The sequence below is a fragment of the Felis catus genome, chromosome A1 (assembly GCF_018350175.1).
Source record: "Felis catus isolate Fca126 chromosome A1, F.catus_Fca126_mat1.0, whole genome shotgun sequence".
NCBI classification, from domain to species: Eukaryota; Metazoa; Chordata; class Mammalia; order Carnivora; family Felidae; genus Felis; species Felis catus.
The window spans coordinates 96,442,948-96,464,067 of NC_058368.1; the positions used below are offsets into that span (position 1 = coordinate 96,442,948).

General features: G+C 38.9%; 1 long non-coding RNA gene across 1 annotated transcript in view; it reads right to left on the bottom strand.

The window, feature by feature from the left end:
* Nucleotides 1-16,183, bottom strand: part of LOC111560532 — a 142,549-nt gene extending 126,366 nt beyond the window's left edge. Inside the window, exon 1 of the long non-coding RNA XR_002742468.2 lies at nucleotides 16,109-16,183. This is a non-coding gene — a long non-coding RNA (uncharacterized LOC111560532). The remainder of the gene's footprint in view (nucleotides 1-16,108) is intronic.
* Between the last annotated feature and the right edge of the window lie 4,937 nt (nucleotides 16,184-21,120).

Genomic DNA, 21,120 nt, shown 5'->3' on the forward strand with positions numbered 1-21,120 from the left:
TCACTGTTCTTTTCAGAAATCCCTATTATAGTCTCATAATTTCTATCCAATTTAATCTTTCTTTGGTTACCTTTTTTTTTTCTTTAAAATCCTTTCCCATTGGGGCACCTGGATGGCTTAGTCAGTTGGGCCTCTGACTTTGGCTCAGGTCATGATCTCATGGTTTGTGAGTTTGAGCCCTGCATCGGGCTCTGTGCTGACAGTGCGGAGCCTGCTTGAGATTCTGTCTCTATCCCACTCTCTCTGACCCTCCCCCACTTGTGTTCTATCTCAAAATAAATTTAGAAAACTAAAAAAAAAAATCATCAAAAAAATCTTTCCCGTTTATAATCTCCTTCCTAAAATTTCAACTTACTCTCAATATAGAGTAAAATGGTGAGCCAACCCACCTCTGGGGGCCCCGACTTCTTTCATCTATTTGTATCCAGAGGGCAAGCCTTCTTTCAGAGCCAAGGTGCCTACCTCTCCACTGTCTTAAACTGGCATGTCTGTTCTCGCCATCACTGTTGTTACTGAGGCCAGCAGACTTATTTTTAGGTTTGAGGCTAGAAGGAGCACTTGCTGACTTCTAGGATGCAGAGCAGATATGTTATCAACGTTCTGAAGGACACAGTTGAAAAAAGCAATACTGCCATGGTAAGTAGCTGCTTAGCTTAGCCAACATATATCCATCTAGCCAATAATGTTATTTATGCATGGGAACATATGGCGGGCCTGGTTTCAAATAAGGACTCTGCCACGTTCTGGCTTTCTGAGCTCAGGCAAGACTCAAGATATCTGTAAACCTTGGGTGTTTCTTTGTAAAGTAAGTATAACAATTTTATCTACCTCACTGGGCACTCATGAAGGATAAATGAGGTAATTTACATATAACATTTCAAAGAGTATTTAATATAAGTTCTCAGTCAATGGTAGCCATTATGATTTTTTGCATTATGATTAACAGGTATACTGTAGAGTTTACAAGGTCAGAGATTATGTCCTTGATAGTGAGCAGGACACATCGCATGATCCAAACATGGTATGTGCTCCATAAATATGTATTTGATTGAACTAAACTATATTTAGTAACTATTTCTTAAATCATTATTATGGAAATTCCATTGCATATTTCAAGTAACAAACTTACAAATGCATCTTTGGTGTCCAATTTGTGAATAAATTGTAGAATATATTATTTTCACATGTTTTCTTAATATTTTGATAGGGTATCAATATTAAAAAGTAATGCAGATATTAATGCATGCATATGTCCCTTCTGCCACACCCAGGTTTCATTATAAGATGAATGAGATGAGAACATAACATAAACATAAACAGAACATAAATTAGATGCTCCATTTTAGGAAGATACAATAGTGTTAAAAAACAAGAAATAAAGAATAGATAAAAAGAAATACTTCTCTGCATAAAGCTGAGTTAGCCTATGGAACTAGGTCCCAGAGGAAATTATTAAAGCCAATAAGTTTATTATGATTCCAAAAAGGATTAAGTGTAATGAAGCAAAATTTTGAAAGCGGCTTGCAAATTTATGCCTTCAGATTTTCAAAGGGAAGTGAGATTTGCCCGTAGAAGTGTGCAGTCTGGCATGCAGAGAAACCAGAGGTGAAAAATTACAGGTCCATCTCAAACGCAAAGTTGATTTTGCATTCGTAAACTGATTTCACTTGGTTAAATACACTAAATCTGTTACTGAAAACAGGCCGAGGCATTTCCAGACAGAAGGAGAAAACTATCATCACTTTGTAGTCAAAGGACCAGAAATTTCAAATAGCCAGAATGAGTTCTAGTCTATTTTGGAAAGAAAGATTGTAACGAAGTGAAGCTGTGAGTTGTACACAAAGGAATATGCAAGTCAGGGCAGGGTCAGCCAGGGCTCAGGGTGTAGGACAACAGACCCCCCAGTGATGGATGATCTCCCTGATCACAGTAGGCACAAGTGGCCCTGTGAGGTGCTTACTATGTGCTGACCATTGTTCTATGCGCTTTACAAACTTAAGAGGCAGCTGTTAGCAATTTTTGTGATATTTTTTTTACCCAGATGAAGGAGCTGGAGTTTGAAGTCAAATGAGCCTACCTCCCACAGCTAGCACAGAAAAAGCCAGAATAAAACTAAGCGGTCTGACCTCATACTATTCAGTTTAGGGTTCTGAGACCCTGTATCAGAAGATTATCTTTTGGTATAGTTTTCTTATTAATGGCTGCCTTTCACATGATTTTGGAATGGGTATGAATCCTATTATAGATTGCAAAGTAACTAATTACACAAACTTTCTATGTACATGTGAATAAAAAGCAAAGGCATCATCTTGTGTGCCTGAATATTGGTGTAAAGGACTTCAATCCCATGAGCTCACTGCCCATTTTGTAAAGGATATCATTTCACGTTCCCCCAGCACTCACAGAAGAGTGAGGAAAATGACCCGAGAGTGTGGACTTTGGGGTTTGTTTGGCCCTGGTGATCAACTTTCCTGTTGTGACTGAATTTTCAGAAGGAAAAGAAAATATTCTTGGCCAAAACTATCTCCTTTCTCATGTGACTGGGACATTTCCATCTACATGAAGGAATCAAATGGAAAATGACTTTAGTAACCATAAGAGAATCTGTCTTTCCCTGGGCACTCACTATTTGCCAGGGGCTCTAAGTGCAGGATCTCAGATCCTCATAATAGTGTTAAATACATTTTTTTAATATCCTCATTTTGTAAATATAGAAATATTTCAAGTTAAGTAATTTATACCAAAATATACACCTGGAGGGGTTTCTGGGCTAAAAAATCACGCCAGGTCTGTGGGACTTAAAACCTCAAACATCTGCCATTATTCTAAACTTCTTCTTAGGTACCATTTAAATTTCCTTTTTAAAATGTTATTTTATTTTTTTTAATGTTTATTTATTTTTAAGAGAGAGACAGAGTGTGACAGGCGAGGGCAGAGAGAGAGGGAGACACAGAATCCGAAGCAGGGTCCAGGCTCTGAGCTGTCAGCACAGAGCCCGATGTGGGGCTCGAACCCACAAACCATGAGATCACGACCCAAGGTGAAGTTGGAGGCTTAACTGACATCCAGGCACCCCATTATTTTTTTATTTTTTTTAATTTTTATTTATTTTTGAGAGAGAGAGAGACAGAGTGTGAGAGCAGGGGAGGGGCAGAGAGAGAGAGAGAGAGAGATGGAGACACAGAATCCAAAGCAGGCTCGAGACTCTGAGCTGTCAGCAGAGAGCCCGACATGGGGCTTGAACTCATGAACTGTGTGATCATGACCTGAGCCGAAACCAAGAGTCAGACACTTAACCAACTGAGTCACCCAGGTGCCCCAGCATTTACATTTTCATTTACAGTTGGCCTTCTACTTCAAAATTGACACTGGAGAGATGAAAATAATCATGTTCATTTAAACGCCAGAATTAAGAGGAACACACTAAGAGCAAAACATAAGCTTTGCAAAGCCCAACAAATATTATTACCATCATCATTAATGTTTAATAAATTATTAAAAACTGTTTAATTAATTACTGTAATATTAAGCTTACCTTATACATTGTTTCGAGACTGCAAGGTGAGTTTACATCACATTGAGATTTTCTGTTACTCTAACAGCCACAAGGCAGTTAATAAATAATGCGGGTTTTGGGGGGATTGATTGATTGATTGATTGATGGGAGAGAAAGAGAGACAGGGAGGGGTAGAGAGAGAATGAAACCCAAGCAGGCTCTGTCAGCACAGAGCTCGATATGTGGCTCAAACCCATGAACCATGAAATCACGACCTGAGCTGATACCAAGAGTCAGATGCTTACCCAACTAAGCCATCCAGGCACCCACAAATAATGTGCTCTTACAACAAATTCCAAAAATAATCCACAGTTCGTAGATGCTCATACCAAGTTAGTTCAGGAGCAGATTCTAAACATAAACTTGGGTATTCTGAGTTCAAAGTCGGTGAAAGAACCCTGCTTTGTTACTCTTTTGTAAAAGAGGCTAATGGGACTTGAAGCAACACGAAGAAAGAATCTGAGGATCCCAAAGGTCCCATAGATCTTGGTTCTAGCTTTGGCTCTGCTGTTTTCTAATGGCAGGAACATGGAAAAATAATTTTCTATCTCTGGGACTGTTTCCTCTTATGTAAATAGGAAGACCATTACAACTATGAAATAGAACTGTTTGGAGGACTAACTAAGAGACAGGGAAAACATCTCTGAATGGATTTGAGGAATCATAAACATTTCATTGATAGTTTCTCTGATCCCAACTTTCAAACCATCTTTGTTGTTGTTGTAGAACGTAAACAAATATCTCTATGCTCTAGGTTAATATGAGGATCATGGTACACACAAAAAATAGGATTTTAATGTCCTAAGTTTCCCTGAAATTTTATCTGTTCACTGTTTTATTGGTTTTCAATCTCCCCTCTGGTTTCCACCAATTTTGGTCAGTTGAAATAATTTCCCTTCCAGTTGTTATCATTAGAAACACAATGTGTTGTGTCGAAGTCCACGTTCTTCATTCTTTAGATTTGGCCCAGAGTCAAGCTTCTGTCTGCATTGAGAATGCAGCAGCACCATTTCTCACACCAGAGCTTTCATGGCTACGTATTTACTCTATGGTGCTGACAAGTGGGGGAAAAGAGATTTTAATCATAGAGGTGAATAGATACGGCACCTGGGTTACATGGAGAGTAGATTTATGTAGTAACTGGGGGTCATTCCATCTCAGCCTTCTGACACATCATCAAGCAGGAAGAGGCCTCTAGCCACAGATTACCCTGCTTTTCTCTCTTGTATTTTCACTTATCTTTGTCCCACATCCACCTGTTCATCATGGCATGTCCAGGAAGCACAATTCTGATATGTCACTTTTCTGTGTAAAAACCTTCAGGGTCTCCCCATTTCCTCAAGAGGAAAAACAGTCCTAAATCTTTTTTTTTTAATGTTTATTTTTGAAAGAGAGACAGAGTGCAAACGGGGGAGGGGCAGAGACAGAGGGAGACACAAAATCTGAAGCAAGCTCCAGGCTCTGAGCTGTCAGTGCAGAGCCGGATGCAGGGCTGGAACTCACAAGGTGTGAGATCATGACCTGAGCTAAAGTCAGAAGCTTAACCAACTGAGTCACTCAGGTGCCCCAAACAGTCAAAATTCTTTACCACAGTAAGTAGAGTCTCTTATGACCTGGCCCTAAAAGTCCCTCTTCTTCCATCATTAGCAATTATGCAACTTACACTTAGGTCCAATGTGAGTGAGTGACCAAAGCTTCCCCAGGATTTGCTGCTCTTTTTCCACTCCTATCGGATAAGGTCCTGCCTCTGCTTGTTTATTAAAATCCTTTCTAATCTTCTGGGCAGAGTTTAAGTCTCATTTCCTTCAAGGAGAATCCACTGACAGGAATGTCTCCCTTCCCAGAATACCAGTGATGTGTCATTTGTAATACAGATCTCACTGTAGATCCCTTGGATTTGGCTGTATGTGATCAGCCATAGATCGTGAGTTCCTGGCAAGCTGAACTTGGTTTTTCTACATGCGCAGCTCCCTCAATGCCAAACATAGTACCTCACTCATGGTAATTGTTTCATAACTGTTAAATCATTATCCATGCCAAAAAAAAAAAAATCCCTACAATGGGAACAGCTAAAATATTCTTGCCTGGAAAGCAAACACCAGTTGCTATTACAAGGTTTTTTTTTTTTTTTTTTTAAGTAGCTTTTATTCTTGTCTTTAGATTTAGTCAGGCACTTGAACATAAATGCTTTTTCCAACAGTGACACGATAGATACCTGAGCAAGGGTAACATCTGGCTGCAAAGAAGCTATGCTTTTCCTAAGCCAATTTTTCTATCTTTCCATGGATGCTTCATTCACGTTCAACAGCATTCCTGCCAGCAAAGACCATCAGTGCATGGGCTACGGGAGGTTGAAGTTGAATCCCATTCCTTCCTTTTTCTTTTCCTTTCTTTTCTTTTCTTTTCTTTTCTTTTCTTTTCTTTTCTTTTCTTTTCTTTTCTTTCTTCTTCTCCTTTTTTTTCTTTTTTTTCCATTTCTCCATATTATGCAAAGAAAATTCATTGGAACAGATGTTGCTTATTCTTTTGAGGGTAGTGATGCATCACTATTGTAGCAAATAATAGCATGATAGCAAATTGCCATGATGTTATTCTGAAGGAAATTAGGGGCTTCAAGCTGACAAAGTATTATTTGACTTTTTTTTTTAAATGTGTGTTTTTATACATCTTGACTTTGTGCATTTCTCAAAAACGTTGAGACACTTGTAAAGTCAAAAGATGAATTATAGGGCACAAAGGCATGGTGGCAAAAAGCACCAGCATGCATACTGGGAAACATAAATGCTGTTTCCTCTGTTATGGGACCAATATGAATGCTTACACTGTGAAACTTTCCGTATGTCATGTCTGAAGTCTCTGATGATGATTTCTGTATTTGATAACATATTTTTGCTTACTTATGAATAAACAAAAGTTAAAATGATAGCGTCAAGAATTTCTACTACCTGCATTAAAAAGAAAGTCACAAGGCCAAGGTAGAGACTTGACCCCCAGGACAGCAAACCAAGATTTAATTGCGGTTCCAACCTCTCCAGGAGTGGAATTTTAAACTATCAATCTAGAATTTTCTGGTCATCCCCAATGAGGTAATGTGTCACATGGGCCCTCCCCACCCCTCAAAGGAAGATGAGGCAACCCACCTAATAAGACTTCCTGTCCTCCCCCCTACCGGAAGGTGATCTTGCCTGAAACAATCCTTTCTTTTATTTTGCTAGAAACTTCTTGCCACACCTTCCTTCCTATAAAAATCTTCCATTTTGTACAATTCCTCCCAGCTCCCTTCTACTTGCTGGATGTGATGTTGCCCAATTCACAAATTGCTTAATAAACTAATTAGATCTTCAAATTTAATTGGCTGTATTTTGTTTTTAAACACCCTGTCAGGGACTCTTACAAGATTTTTGTGTGTGTATTCATTCATACAATACTTACAATAACCCTACGAGGGAAATTCATCCTTTATTCCATTTTACAGATCAGAAAGAGAGGCATGGCACCATCTAATTTATCCAGGTTCCCATTTGGGCAAGTGTTAGAATACACTTGGGCTCCAGCTTAAAAAGTGCTCCAAAGCTTGGCTTTTCAAAGTATAGTTCACAACCTGACCATCTCAGCATCTCCTGGAAACTTGTCCTAATTAAAGAATTTCAGCTCTGCTGCTCAAAATCTACTCCTAGGTGTGATTTATAAATATATTAAAGTTTGAGAAGTAGTCATCTAAAGCACCGTACTCTGTCACCCTGCATCTCAATGCTACACTGCCTTCTAAGTAACAGTTAAAAAGATGCATCAGAAATAATATTTGCTGTTTTATAGTTACCTTGAAGTCACATGTTTTTCAGAACTCAAGATAACTCTTTTGTACTACATTAACTAATGAAGAAAAATGATGATGAAAGAAATTTTCTGACTCTACTCAGTGACAGAGTGGTATTTCTCAGTTTTGATTCTAGCTATCCTCTGTTACACAAATTAAAAATTGAGATTCCAATGAATTCTCTCCATTTATTGATATAAACCATCATAATATTTTCAGTATCAATCAGCTCAAAGAAGACACATATTGTTTTTCAGAAGATAGAATGCATTTTAAACCGGGAATAAGGGGGAAAAAAGGTTTTCCTGTCACTTTTCTGCATTTGCATTAAAATATCATTTCTGTCTGTTTTCAAAGAAACATTGAAAATAAAATGTACACATCAAGTCTGTTGCTATTAAACAACTAGTAAAAACTATATTTAGAATATGATCTCATTTCTTTAAAAATACTGGTGTCTGTGCAAAAATCTGGTGGTTTATTTCCTTAAAAGAATATTGTAATCATGTGATTCTGTTTCTTTAAACCTATGATGATCATCATCTCTCTCTCTCTCTCTCTCTCTCTTTCCATCCAACAGATTTATTGAGCTCTGAAATGCCAGGTATAGGTGCTGGGGAAATAAAAGAAAATAGACACAGTCTTTGTCCTCAAGGGGCTTACATTTTTTTTCTCTATTTTTTTCCCTTTATTTTAGAGAGAGAGAGAGTGCGAGCAGAGGAGAGGGACAGAGGGGGAAAGAGAGAGAGAATCTTAAGCAGACTGCATGCTCAGCACAGAATCTGATGAGGGGCTTGATCCCATGACCCAGGGATCATGACCTGAACCAAAATCAAGAGTCAGATGCTCAACCGACTGAACCACCCAGGTGTTCTAAGGGGCTTACATTTTAAACTAACAACACTTTTCTGAGTAGCAAGTAAAGCTAAGCTTACCAGTGGTAGACCAGAAATATCTGTATAGGCAAGGAGATTAATATACTAGATTTTATTAAATCTCTTCTGAGAACTTAAAATCAGTATGCTTATTTGATGCCTTTAAAGTGAGGAGAATATCAATCAACAATGAAGGCTATGTCTAAAATAGCTGCTATGCAAAATACTAAGTCAAACTAAATTTCTTAAAAGATAACAATTAACTTCTAAACCTATGCTATAGAGGTTATTTTCTAATTAGTTAATGTACACTAAAATTCTCAGTTTCAATTCATCTCTGCCAAATACTCTGGAATAAAAGTATCCAGAGCTCTAATGTATCTATTTATATCGGTCTTTATATGATAATCACTGTATGTAATTTTTATGTTTACATCATTATTTCATTGTCTCAAAGACAGTTTACACTGTTCAATATATTCCAGAGGAAATATGTCTAATGAACAAATATAAACAAGAATAATATTTTTGCTGAAACTTGATAATAGCCTTGAATTAACTATTTTAACAAATCTGAAATTGCAGAACATTAGTTTAGAAGAGAGAATTATCCAAAACCAGGCTACATAAAAATGATCTATTCGTATGTCCCCAGGTCACAAGCCTGGGCAATATCTTTAAATATCTTCAATGTGTTTTTTTCTGATTTTGTATATTACAGCAGGGAGGCTACACATAAGGATAGAAGAAAGAAGTCTAAATACCTAAGTATAAAGTACTCAAAAGGTGAAATAGAGTATCCCATCAAGCTTTAAAAGGAAAATGACCTTCAACTTTATTACTTTTCTTAAAAAGGTGCTCTTGACTGAATGAGAGGGGCATTAACTGCCTGGCAAAAGTGAAAGAATGTTTCCACTACCTGTAGCGGTTAACTTGTGTGGCCTCACCTCTATTTCTTACCAGAGTTCTCTACTCTAAATCTCCTGATCTGAAAAACATTGCTCACAAACTTCCTTCCATCCCCTAAAGCATCTATGGATTTTTTTTTTTTTCAGAGAAAGAGTGAATGAGCAGGGGAGGGAAAGAGGGAGATTTTGAGAGAGAGAGAGGCAGACAGACAGACAGAGACAGAGAATCTCTATGCTCAGCGCAGAGATGATGCAGAGCTTGATCCCAGGACCCTGGGATCATGATCCAAGCTATTGTTTTTTTGAAGGACCACAGGCTGGTTTTTGAAATGGATGATCATGAATGTGAGGTAACTATACAATTTTTAAAAAGACAAATAATCCAACTTGAAAAAATGTGTTAAGAATGTGATTAGGCGACATATCCCCACCCCCCACCAACACACATCCACACACACAAATCTTTGCACATCAACAACTGTGGTATCAATTTTTATCTTTTAGTTTAGTCAAAGTTAGAAAGTTTAATATGGGCAATGCTGTGAGCTTGAGTGGAAAGGGAAACTTTCATACATTTTTTTTTATTGGCAGTATAAACTGAAACTATCTTTTAGGAAGATATTTTGGTGGAACCTAATAAAATTTTAAAAGTACATATCCTTGGACCCAGCAATATCACTTCCAAAAATTCACCCTATAAAATACAGACAAACATGTGCCATGTTTTATGTACAAATCATCGATGATTGTAAGTACTATACATTAAAGAAAAAAATGGAACGAGTGAGCCAAATTTATGTAAGGTGATACAGGAAACCTAAGACATTTCATTAAACAGAAATGCAATCTATTGGTACTACAAAGTTAGTATTCTGCTTTACATACTTATATCTTTCTCTATATATTCTTGATTATGTTTATAAAAATTCCTGAAACAAACACACACACACACAAATGCAAGAGTGCTTAAATCTGGAAAGTAGGACTGCATGGGGTCACACAGGAGCGGACTTTGTTTCCTGCTGTATACCCCTGTATTGCTTATTTTAATGTTTTTTGAGACATGCATTCATTTGGAGCATACAAAAACATGATAAAAGAATGATAAATTACCAGAAAGTCATGTCCACCCATAAAACGCTATCCCAATCTCTTTTATTAAGTCCTTCAATGACGGTACAGTACCATCAAGATAAAAACCTTGGAAATCGGTTACAAAAGATGAACAATGCAGAAGAAACTAAAGGGAGCAATCGTCAGAAATCAACAGTTACTGACAATAAAGCAAGAATGGGTAATAAAGGCAGACAGGTGTTCCATCGCTCTCATACCTCAAAAGTAAAATGAAAGAAAAGAATAACAGAGCCAGCTTCACTGTGTTCTAAAAAGCATAGACCTTCCTTGACACCTGTGCATTAATTATCCCCGTCACTGAGGCTTCAGACATCATTGCCAACCTACTGTTTATTTGTCTGCCTTTTCTATACACACTGCGCTTCTTGGAGGCTGTAAACCATTATTTATTTTTATTTTTTTTATTTTTGGGGTACCTCCTCTAGATACCTGGCACACAGCAGAAAACTTCATATGTTACTGTGAATCAACGAATGAATGCCCTGCATTTACACACTGCAGAGGGCAAACAGCAAAAAGGAAACTTCTTCAGGAAATGTTCTTATGAGGGAAAAGAGCCATGGTTATCTCAAACTCTGATGTCCTTCATGTCTCAGGAAGCCAAAAGTTACTGACGCTTGCCCAGTGTTCTGAGAGTTATTATATTATAGATATATTAAATAATCATGTTATAATGCACAATCTTTCCTCCATGAGGGGGTGAGGTCATTAAAGGCTAATCTTAGTTGTTTTTGTATCCTTAGTGCCTAGTAATGCAAGTTCCAAATAACACACATTCATTTATATTTGCTAAGTTGAAATGAATTGTACAGAAAATTAACGGACAGTAAAAATGTTAATTAACTGTTTTCTTAAATCAATAGTATAACTTTAGATCAATGCTATGATACAGAGCAGTCATATGCATTATGTGTATGTGTATTTATGGGACTTTAAAGCATTATACTAAGGTAACAAAGGACATTAATTACATATTTAGTCTGTGATATTTCATATAATAAATATATCCCAAATTTATGTAATTTAGAGCATTATTCTACTTTCATAATGACCAGAAGTTTATAGCTGCTGGGTCTTCAATAACATAACGTGCTATTGGTGAGAACTGTAATTTATTTGATGACAAATTCTTAATATCATAAACATCAATTTTAATATTGCTCTGCGGAAGACCAAGTTCTTTTGCCAATTCATTTCATAATTTGCTTTCAAGGAATACAGCAAACTGAAAAGTGTGTTAGTGGAACTAGCGATATGAATAACAAACAGTTATGTAGCTATTATTAGGGGTCATATTTTTTTCCACACACCTGACACCTGATTATACCATTTCCATTTTTCAAATGCGGAACCTGAGTTATAACAAGGGTTAATAACCAGGCAAAGTTCACAGATGTGGTAAACAGTAACTTCCAAATTTGAATCCTGGAAGTTTGGCCCCAGAGACTCTGCTTTTAACCACGGGACAAAATTCTCTCTTTGAAAACCCAAATAACGAAGAGTTCTTATGATGGCAGGAACATGTGGGCATTATACAATGTTGTAAGTTCACTACACTAATTGTGTCATTTCACGTATATGTATATATTTATGTGTGTGTGTGTGTGTGTGGTTAGGATTTCTCTATATCTACACAGTATGCATGAGATAGAGAGAACAGGGCAGAGATTAGACAAAGGGAAGAAGAAGGAGTGGGAATAGCTATTTTCCTTTAGGAACAGAGAGCTATCCGTTAGTTTTATTCCAAGGCCTGCTTGTCACAGATGTGTGGTTTTTTTATGTTTGTTTTCTTTCTTTTTTTTTTTTACCGCATTTTTTTTAGTGTGTATTTAGTTTTGAGGGAGACAGCACAAGAGGGAGAGGAGCAGAGAGACAGGAGGAGACAGAGGGAGACAGAGGATCCCACGCAGGCTCTGTGCTGACAGCACAGAGCCCGATGTGGGGCTTGAACTCGCAAACTGCGAGATCGTGACCTGAGCTGAAGTGGGACGCTTAACCGACGGAGCCTCCCAGGTGCCCCTTGCTTTGCTACATGTTCAAGTCAAGACAGAATGATAGGCTACAGAGGGGAATAAATGTAATCACTACTTCACGGCTATTGGCATCACCCAAGAGCTTGTTATCAATGAGGAATTTCAGATACCACCGCAGACCAACTGAACCAAAATACTAATTCAGACAAATTCCCAGTGTTGGGGGATCTTCTCCATGAATAGCTCATACTATCAAGTCTTCTGAGAAAAAAAAAAAAATGTTGAGAGCTTTTGTTTTCAAGAATGTTTGTATAGCAAATAGTCTTAGAAGAGAGAGATAGTATCTCTCTCCAGAAGAGAGAGGTAAATATGTTTGCTGTTGAGGTTAATAATAATGTCTCCCTCTGGAGCAAGGGTAGAGCAGATTTGTTTGCATCTCTTCCTAAGATTAAGATTTCTTACATTCCAGGTTACTCAGTGGTGAGGCAAATTCACAGCATGCACAGCCACCCCCTAGACTACTCTGCATTGCCCCATGGGACTTGGGACTTGAAGAGCAAGGGAAACTCATGTGAACATAAACCTCATGCTGCCCACTATATCATGAGTAATAAATTCTTTTGTCTCTGGACCATGAATCTCATGTCTTCTGTCCCAGAAACGAAACTGTGGGAGGCTAACTAACATCTTTGCCTGAAGTAAGGTAAAAACCTCACACTGTCTACAGTTGACACCCAGCTATTTGTATGCACTTTAATGTTTGATAAGCATGCAGGCTACCTCACTTCAAATTAGCAGATAAATAAGCATGGAAGACAAACTCAAATGCGAGCCCACACAAGCATTGTTTAAAAGAAGGGTTCCGCCTGTTTTAGTGTGCTGACACAAGACTGATGTAGTGACACAGTTGGATAGCTCAGCTCTTCCAAGTCCATTCTTCCAGAAAAAATAAATAAATAATGATTTTGGGGGAAGAGAAGGAAAAAAGCTCTTACTTCAACTCTTCCAGCATAAGCATAGATTCACAATTTTAAAAAGACATGACCCTTGGGGCACCTGGGTGGCTCAGTTGTTTGAGTGTCCGACTTCCACTCAGGTCATGATCTCGCAGCTTGTGAGTTCAAGCTCTGGATTCTGTGTCTCCCTCTCTTTCTGCCCCTCCCCTGCTCATGCTCTGTCTCTCTCTCTATCTCAAAAACAAATAAACATTCCAAAAAAAAATTTAAAAACACATGACCTGTAATTTCCTGGATTTAGGTAAGCGGCACGTGGTCTGAAGTTGAAATTGCACACTAAGAGATTCCATCCATGTGCTTCATCCACTCACGCTTCCCTCGTTTACAACCTCCCAGAAAGAAAGACTTTGGCTCTTACATGAGAGATGCCACTGAAAGAGAAACTTCTCTTTTCCTCAACTTCAGTTTTGACCAATTAGTACTTAGAAAGAAGCATTCTTTTAAGAAAAATTTACTTTCCATATTCCTGATTCTACACATTGACACCATTATTTTCTACCTCTCTGGAATGCCCCAAATGAATCTTCTGACATCGCTTCCTGGGCGGGACTCATTCCTCCTGAGAAGAGGGACTTGTCTGACCAGGACAACTAGAAGGAGCCCCACTTACATTAGTGCATGGCTGTGGTTCGGGCAGGGTAACTTTCTGGAGGAGAACCTTCCCTTGTGTTTGGGTCTGCTCTCCTACTGTTCACTGCATGGATCACAGACAGGACACCTCTCTGCTTTCCCACTCCTGCTTGCAGCCAGGAAGTTGCTGAGAAAGTAAGATCAATTCAAGATGGAAACTGCTTCAAGGAGCATCACCCAATCCATCTTTACCAGCAATAACTATGACACTTTTAGATCCGGGTCCTAATTGGGCTCCTCATTCTATTCAGGAACTCTGATGTATTATCATTCCAAGTCCTCATCCTCATGATGACTTATTATTACTAATGCCATATGTTCATGGTCATCCAGGAAGTGGATTGCTTACTAAAAAATTAAAAGGGAAAGCAGAAAACGTGCCTGAGAAACACTAAAAACTTATTTATTTTTCCTGCTAAAAATGCTGAGGGATACCTCCTGTGAGAAGATGAAGCACATTTTCTAATTCTCTGATGTGACAAAGTTCTAAGATAAGTCAGGCTGTTCCTGTCCAAAATTCCTATAAGGGGAATTTATAGCCTGACTAGTTTATCCTGAGAACAGATTTCAGATAAACTCCCAGGCACAGAGACAGAGGAAGGAAAATGATGGCTGGGAAAATAGATGTCACAGAGGCTCACAGACGGGAATGAGCTGTCACACTAATAGCGGACGGGAGCCACAAAGGGTCAGTAAGGCCCAGGAATGAGTGTGGACACACAAGGAAAGCATCATACCCCAAGGGGGTACTGTTGGCAACTCCACTTGGAAAGAGAGAAGATAAGTCAGACACTAAACACTGCAGGAAAATTGCATCAGGGGTGCAGGGTATTGGACAAAGAGGACCCAATCCAGAGACCCAAAACTTGGACTCACTTTTGAGGCTTACTAATTCCATCTGGGTGTAAATCACCATTTCTTCATCTTTAGAACATAAGGAGATAGACTTGATTAGCTTTCCATTTTTTCTCCCAGACCTGACATTCTACAGTTCTAATGAAGAAATTGATACTTTTAAATCTTTGGTATTGGTAATTGGTATTTTTAGACCTTTGGCAATAGAGTGAAGGAGACCCTGTCAATCTAAATAATCTATGGGGGTAAAGTAAGTAACAGTGCAAAGTGCACCAAGGTGGCTCCCCAAATTCTCTCTCCTGGTAAAAAACAATGGCCGTGAACTCAGGTGATCACAATGAGTTAAGAAGCAGTGAAAATAGGAGGAAGGTCTGACAGATCTCCCAAGTCAAACAAATAAATAAGATGAATGAAATAGAAACCTGAGATATGACTTTGTAAAATAATGAACACAGTTTCTTTTGAAAACAATACTGTCTATAAAAAGGTCATCTGGACCTCTATTCAGAAGGAAAGGGGTGCCTTAATTATTAATTAACACAATAGTATCTGTGAAAATTTGTTTGAGCTCTTGAAGCAACTATGAATAATAGAAAAGGGTTCGGTGACCAGAAGCAGCCAGGTTGTTTCCCTAAGGTGAATTTCTCTAAGTCTCTGCATCTGTAAAAATCTTTGACTAGATCACACTAGAATAACAAAAAAATCTTCCACTCTAATCCAAGTCTCTCCTAGAATAGCTAAGACATGGAGCATATTTTTGTTCTTTCTATGGTGACAAGATTCATCAATGAAAATACCAGGAGATGTCTATTCAGAAGTTCTGCCAGGAATATTTACACACCGAGCAGTTTGCCCCTAAACAAAACAAAACAAACAAAAACTTGGGAGTTGTTCTGAAACAGCAAAGGAAACTTGATTTGGCATGTCCTTGCTTCCTGAATACTCATAAGCTTATCTTTGGAACCAAAAGCAATTCTATGCTAAAATTTCAAAGTTCTCAGCTTGGCTGGCTCTAACTTTTGCTCCTGACTACAAAAGCTCAGTGATGGCACCTGCACATTATCTCCATGCTGAAATGCACATTCTTCTTTGATATCTTTGTCTGGCACATCCTCTTTAATTTTGCAAAACACACACACACACACACACACACACACACACACACACACACACACATACACCAATGAATAAAACCACAAAGTGTTGCATATCTGCTTCCTTTCTTGGAATGAGATTCCAAGTCTCTCTAGCTAAAAAGCGTTCAGTCGTTACGTGCTGATGCATGAATTATAGAGCTACACAATGTAATTGCTCAGTAATTAGGTGACAGGGATAGAAAACTACCTTCAGCCTGGATGAGCTACTCCGCTAGGATGCAGAGATCCATGTTGCTCCATCTCTCGTGATGATCAAGCAGGGCTCAGAGGGCTATTTATACCCCCTTTTGAATGCCTTGCCTGCTCAGAAGTCCCTTTCCTAAAATTTACATAAAAACAGACAGTTATTTTAACTTGACTAAATGTAGAATTTTTTACGGTTATTATTTCTGAGCCCCATGCAAAGTTTCACAAACATGCTCATTTACCAGAGATAATTATGTGTGATTTTCTCCTTTAATGAAAGATAAATAATTTGGCAGTCTTGCTTCACATATTTTTCTATTTCAATACAATTCATTGTTTGCTGGTGTGTTCTTTATTCTGGTACTAGTTAGAGTGCAGAATGAAAGAGTTTTCTTTAGAGCAATTGTGCTGGTTTTCTGTAAGGCACCGCTGTTCATACGAGGTTTATAAAAGACCATTAAAGGCTGATATTACATTAGGTTCTGCTCATAATGATGTAGCTCTTTGTTTACAACTTACATAATTCGCTGTAGTGGCAAAGCCTCATCAAATTGGGACAAAGGAATAGAAAGTACATTTCTGGGAGCCTAAATAGGATGGACAAGCTTTGACCAGCTCTAGCTTTCATTGTGTTTCTTTGAATTAAATCAGGAGCCGTGTTCCCAGGCTTCAATTTGGAAGAGCAGTCATTCATTGTTTTCTTATATGAGATGGTGTGTGTGTGTGTGTGTGTGTGTGTGTGTGTGTGTGTGTGCGCGCGCGCGCGCACATGTGCACAGGTAGTTAATATATTAAAGGTAAAACCCATATAGAAAAAATGCAGGAATATATGGCTCCAACATACGGGAGAGTCCATATGATAAACTCCCACTTAACCCTGGATGCAGACTGGATTCTCCATGTGAAAGAAACATTTGCATGTAGTCTGGGCAGACACAGTCGAACTCAAAAGCCAGAAATCAACCTATGCTCCAATCTATTTTTCTTGACACTAGAGCCATTCAAAGAAATTTCTATGATGACAGAAATAATCTTGATCTGCTTTATCCAACATGGTAGCCACTAGCCTCATACCGTCATTGAGCACATGAAATACTCTACCAAAGAACTCAATTTTTAACATTGAAGTTTGATTTAAGTTAAATGTTGATACTTCTATGTGGCTAGTGCCCATTTTATTGGATAGCACAGCTTTTTATTAATCACTAGGGTAGGAGCAAACCACCAAGTTTTCCCAAGACCAAGCAACATCAGCTTACACATAGATACACCTTGCGTTCCATGTGTATCTGACCGGAAGTTGAATAGGCACACAGTCTGCAACTTTACACACTATGCCATGAAGGAGTTATGAAGCTGAATGGAAATGGGAGGATGTCTCCTTCTCCTTCTCCATCAGGAGATCAGGACCAAATTAACTTGGTGGGCAGCCAACACCACTTCACTGTGAAGCCTGTTATGTTTTGAAGTCTTCACTATTACTGCACTGCCGCCTTCTACCTCCTCCTCCTTTAAGTATGTGTATTTAGATCACACTCTGAGTACAGCATGGTTACTAAGAGTAGGATGGGAGGGAAGAATGATTCCCCTACAATCTGTTCTATGGCAAAGGCAGAGTGATATTTTCTAAATGCCAACCCTATTCACATACAACGTCATAATCTAATCTCTACTTGCATGCCACATGGGCATGTCTGAACTCCTATTCTAACATGGTGAAATACCTAACATACAATATGATACAATGTTTCATTTCCCCCCAGATCCGTTCTTCTCTTGATCTTCTCCACTTTGTCATGTGTCCTCACCATTCACCCCAGTGCACACAAGGGTTTACACCCCGAGGGGGTTTCTCCCCCTCTTTCCACACCCACATTCTGTATCTAATCCATCAGGAAGTCCTATTAGCTCTCTCTTCAGAAATCTGTCTAAAATCTGATCTTCCTCCACAAAAAAACTGTCTTTCTATCCTTACACCTATCTTTATATCCCCCCCTACTAGCCATAATGGCTGACCCACGCTTTATGGTGGGGAGACCCTAATATATATACCCAAACTACCTTTCTTAACCCATCTCAACTCCTGTGCTATCCTGCTGCCTCTTTCATAGCCTTCTCACTGTTCCCCAAATCCCCTAAGCTCATACCCTCCCTGAAGCTTTTCACCTACTCTTCCCAGACTGGAATGCTCTTCCCCACATCTTCTGTAACTCATCTGCTAACTTCGGTTCTCCTGATCACTGTCACTGGTCATTCCCTATCCCCTTACTCTATTTGATCTTCTTTACAACACATGTCATTGCATGACATTATATCATTTCTTAACTATTTTTCCTTGGCTTTTTCTATGAGGATATATGTCTCCATGAAATCAAGGATCTTGCAGGTCTTATACACAGATATCAGCACACAGAACAGGGTTCAAAATTTAACGGGTGCTCAAATATTTGTTACATAGATTAATGAAATTTGATTATGTCACTCACCCAAACACATATGCTCAGTGAAACCCAGATGCATGAAGAGACACACTTGCCACAGGTATCAAAATACTACATGGACACACTCAGAAAGACACACATGCCACATGAAGAAACACACTGAAACTCCTTAAAGCATTCAGAGACTTCTTGTTTTGGCGATAATGAAAAACATCGTTGGCTTTGGTAACAAGCTTTTGCACAACATGGCTCCACTTATCTCTCTAGCATCAACTTAAATGCACCCCAGTCAGCCCGTGCACTCTAGCCGCACCAACCTTCTCTCCGTCCCTTGAACTCAACATATTCCTTCACATGAAAATAGTTTGGGTATATCCACCACTTGGAAGGCCCCTCTTTTCTCCTGTCCAATTTAATTTCTAGTCAACATTCATAGGTTAGAAGAAGAGTCCTTTCCACATGGAAACACTTGCTGGACTCCCTAAGAGAGTCTTCCTATTTAAGCTTGAGACTTCTGTGAATGAATAAACAAATGAATGAATGTCAATGATGCTACTTATGGTTATTGGGCCTCTGAGTACATCTGAGTATTGAAATTATATCTTTACTTGCTGCTACAGTATTTCAAAAGTAATTAAAACTCATGTGCCGTTAAACACAAGTCACATTCTCCCAAGTTGAAAGGATGCAGTCAGAGAGATGGAATGGACCAGCAGGCTTTGCACGCTTTCCATCACCATAATGGTGACAGAGATAAAGTTGACATTGCAGAAGTTACCAGAGCTTCTATTTACCTACTGATATTTACTGTGTTCCCCCAGGACAGCCAGTAACATCATTTACTTCAGATAAGGTAAGGTTGACAACGCGCTGAACATTAAAAGGAAAAGCACCTGGGTAAAACGAAAACAACACTATGTCCTGGCAAGGGGAAGAGACGGATGGGCCATAAATAAATGTGAGTTCATTAAACATCAGCAAATGGCTACAGCAAGGATTGGCATGGTGTGTACTATGTCATTTTCATGAGAGTATTTTCTAAATATCATTTACAAAAAGAATACAAGTAAGAGGGTTATTAGGAAAACAATTTTAAAGGTATAGACTGAAATGGAAGAATTTGGATTTCCTGAAGTACCCATTGGCTAAATAGTTATACTTATTCACTTATTGTAAAGGAAAGAGGCATGGCTCTACAATTTCAGGATCTGTCAGACCCCTGAGCAACTAACTCACAAGTCGCTGAAGAAAATCCTTTAGGTAACTACACTGTTTTCATGGGGCTGACAGATTCAGCGATTGTGCAGAAGTTTGGGGATGGCAGGCAAGACTCCCAATATCCAAAGTGTTCATGGTAACAGTGCTTGTTCAGATTCTGCTGTACACTGATGGTAGAGTTCTCTGTATACTTTATTTATTTATTTTCTAAATATTTTTAATGTTTTTTTTTGAGACAGAGTGAGACAGAGCATGAATGGGGGAGGGGCAGAGAGAGAGGAAGACAGAATCTGAAGCAGCCTCCAGGCTCCGACCTGCAGCATGGCGCTTGAACCCACAGACCATGAGATCATGACCTGAGCTGAATTCGGACACTCAACCAACTGAGCCATCCAGGTCCCCCGCCCCCGCCACCACCATATACCTTTAAAGGGAAGATCTGAGTGTCCTCAAGTAAAGGGGGGCCAGTAGCCAGAGTGTCTGTCACACAGCACAATAAGGCTACATTAGACACTGACTCAGTTTGTGTCTTTCCTGTTATCCTTAATTAACTATGAAGGAATCCATCTCCCACCACAAAGGATTCGCTTTGACTTCTGTCAATATTTTACTTGTGATTTCTCCTGTAATGACAGGTCTTGTGTCTACTCTGCATCCAGACGGTTACGTGTCCACCAAGCTATGCCTCTCACACAAACATAGCTGTGTCCTTGCTCACCAGCACACCAGACATGGATGGCTCACCAGGTACCTGATGGTGACCTTCCCAAGCATCTTCTGAAATTGGTGACTTTTGGACAGTTCAGGAGCTCTCAAGAAGAACCAAACAACAGTAACACAACGGAAGCTTCCTGGCATGAAAAAGCAACTCAACACTGTCCTGTGAAATGTATGATGATAACATAGCTTAGACTTGTTTTGCCCATCAGAAAGCTTACATTGAATTATAAAACAGTAATTCCAAGCTTAGTTGTGAGGGTTCTGGGTTTTACCTTTGTAGATGGGTATTTCAAGGAGCAGGAACTTAATTTTCAAAACAATTCCAGCTCTCTTTAACACAGAGTTCTTTTAACTTAATAAACATTTGTTGTACAGGCACATATCTGGGTACACAGATTTAACAGCCTGTGTTCTCAGCAATTTTATAGTTCAGGGGCAAATACAGAGATGTGAATATTCTAGTAGTTGCAAAGTAGTATGTGCTCTGATGGGGCAAACACAGCTACAGTTATTAGACTCTGCTTACAATCATGAAAAACTTCCTTTCAGAAAGTGCTATTTCAGCTGAGACGTGAAATAAGCCTTGGGGCAGGCAAAGGGGAGGGTAGCCAAAGGGGGAGTAAACAGGAAAAGA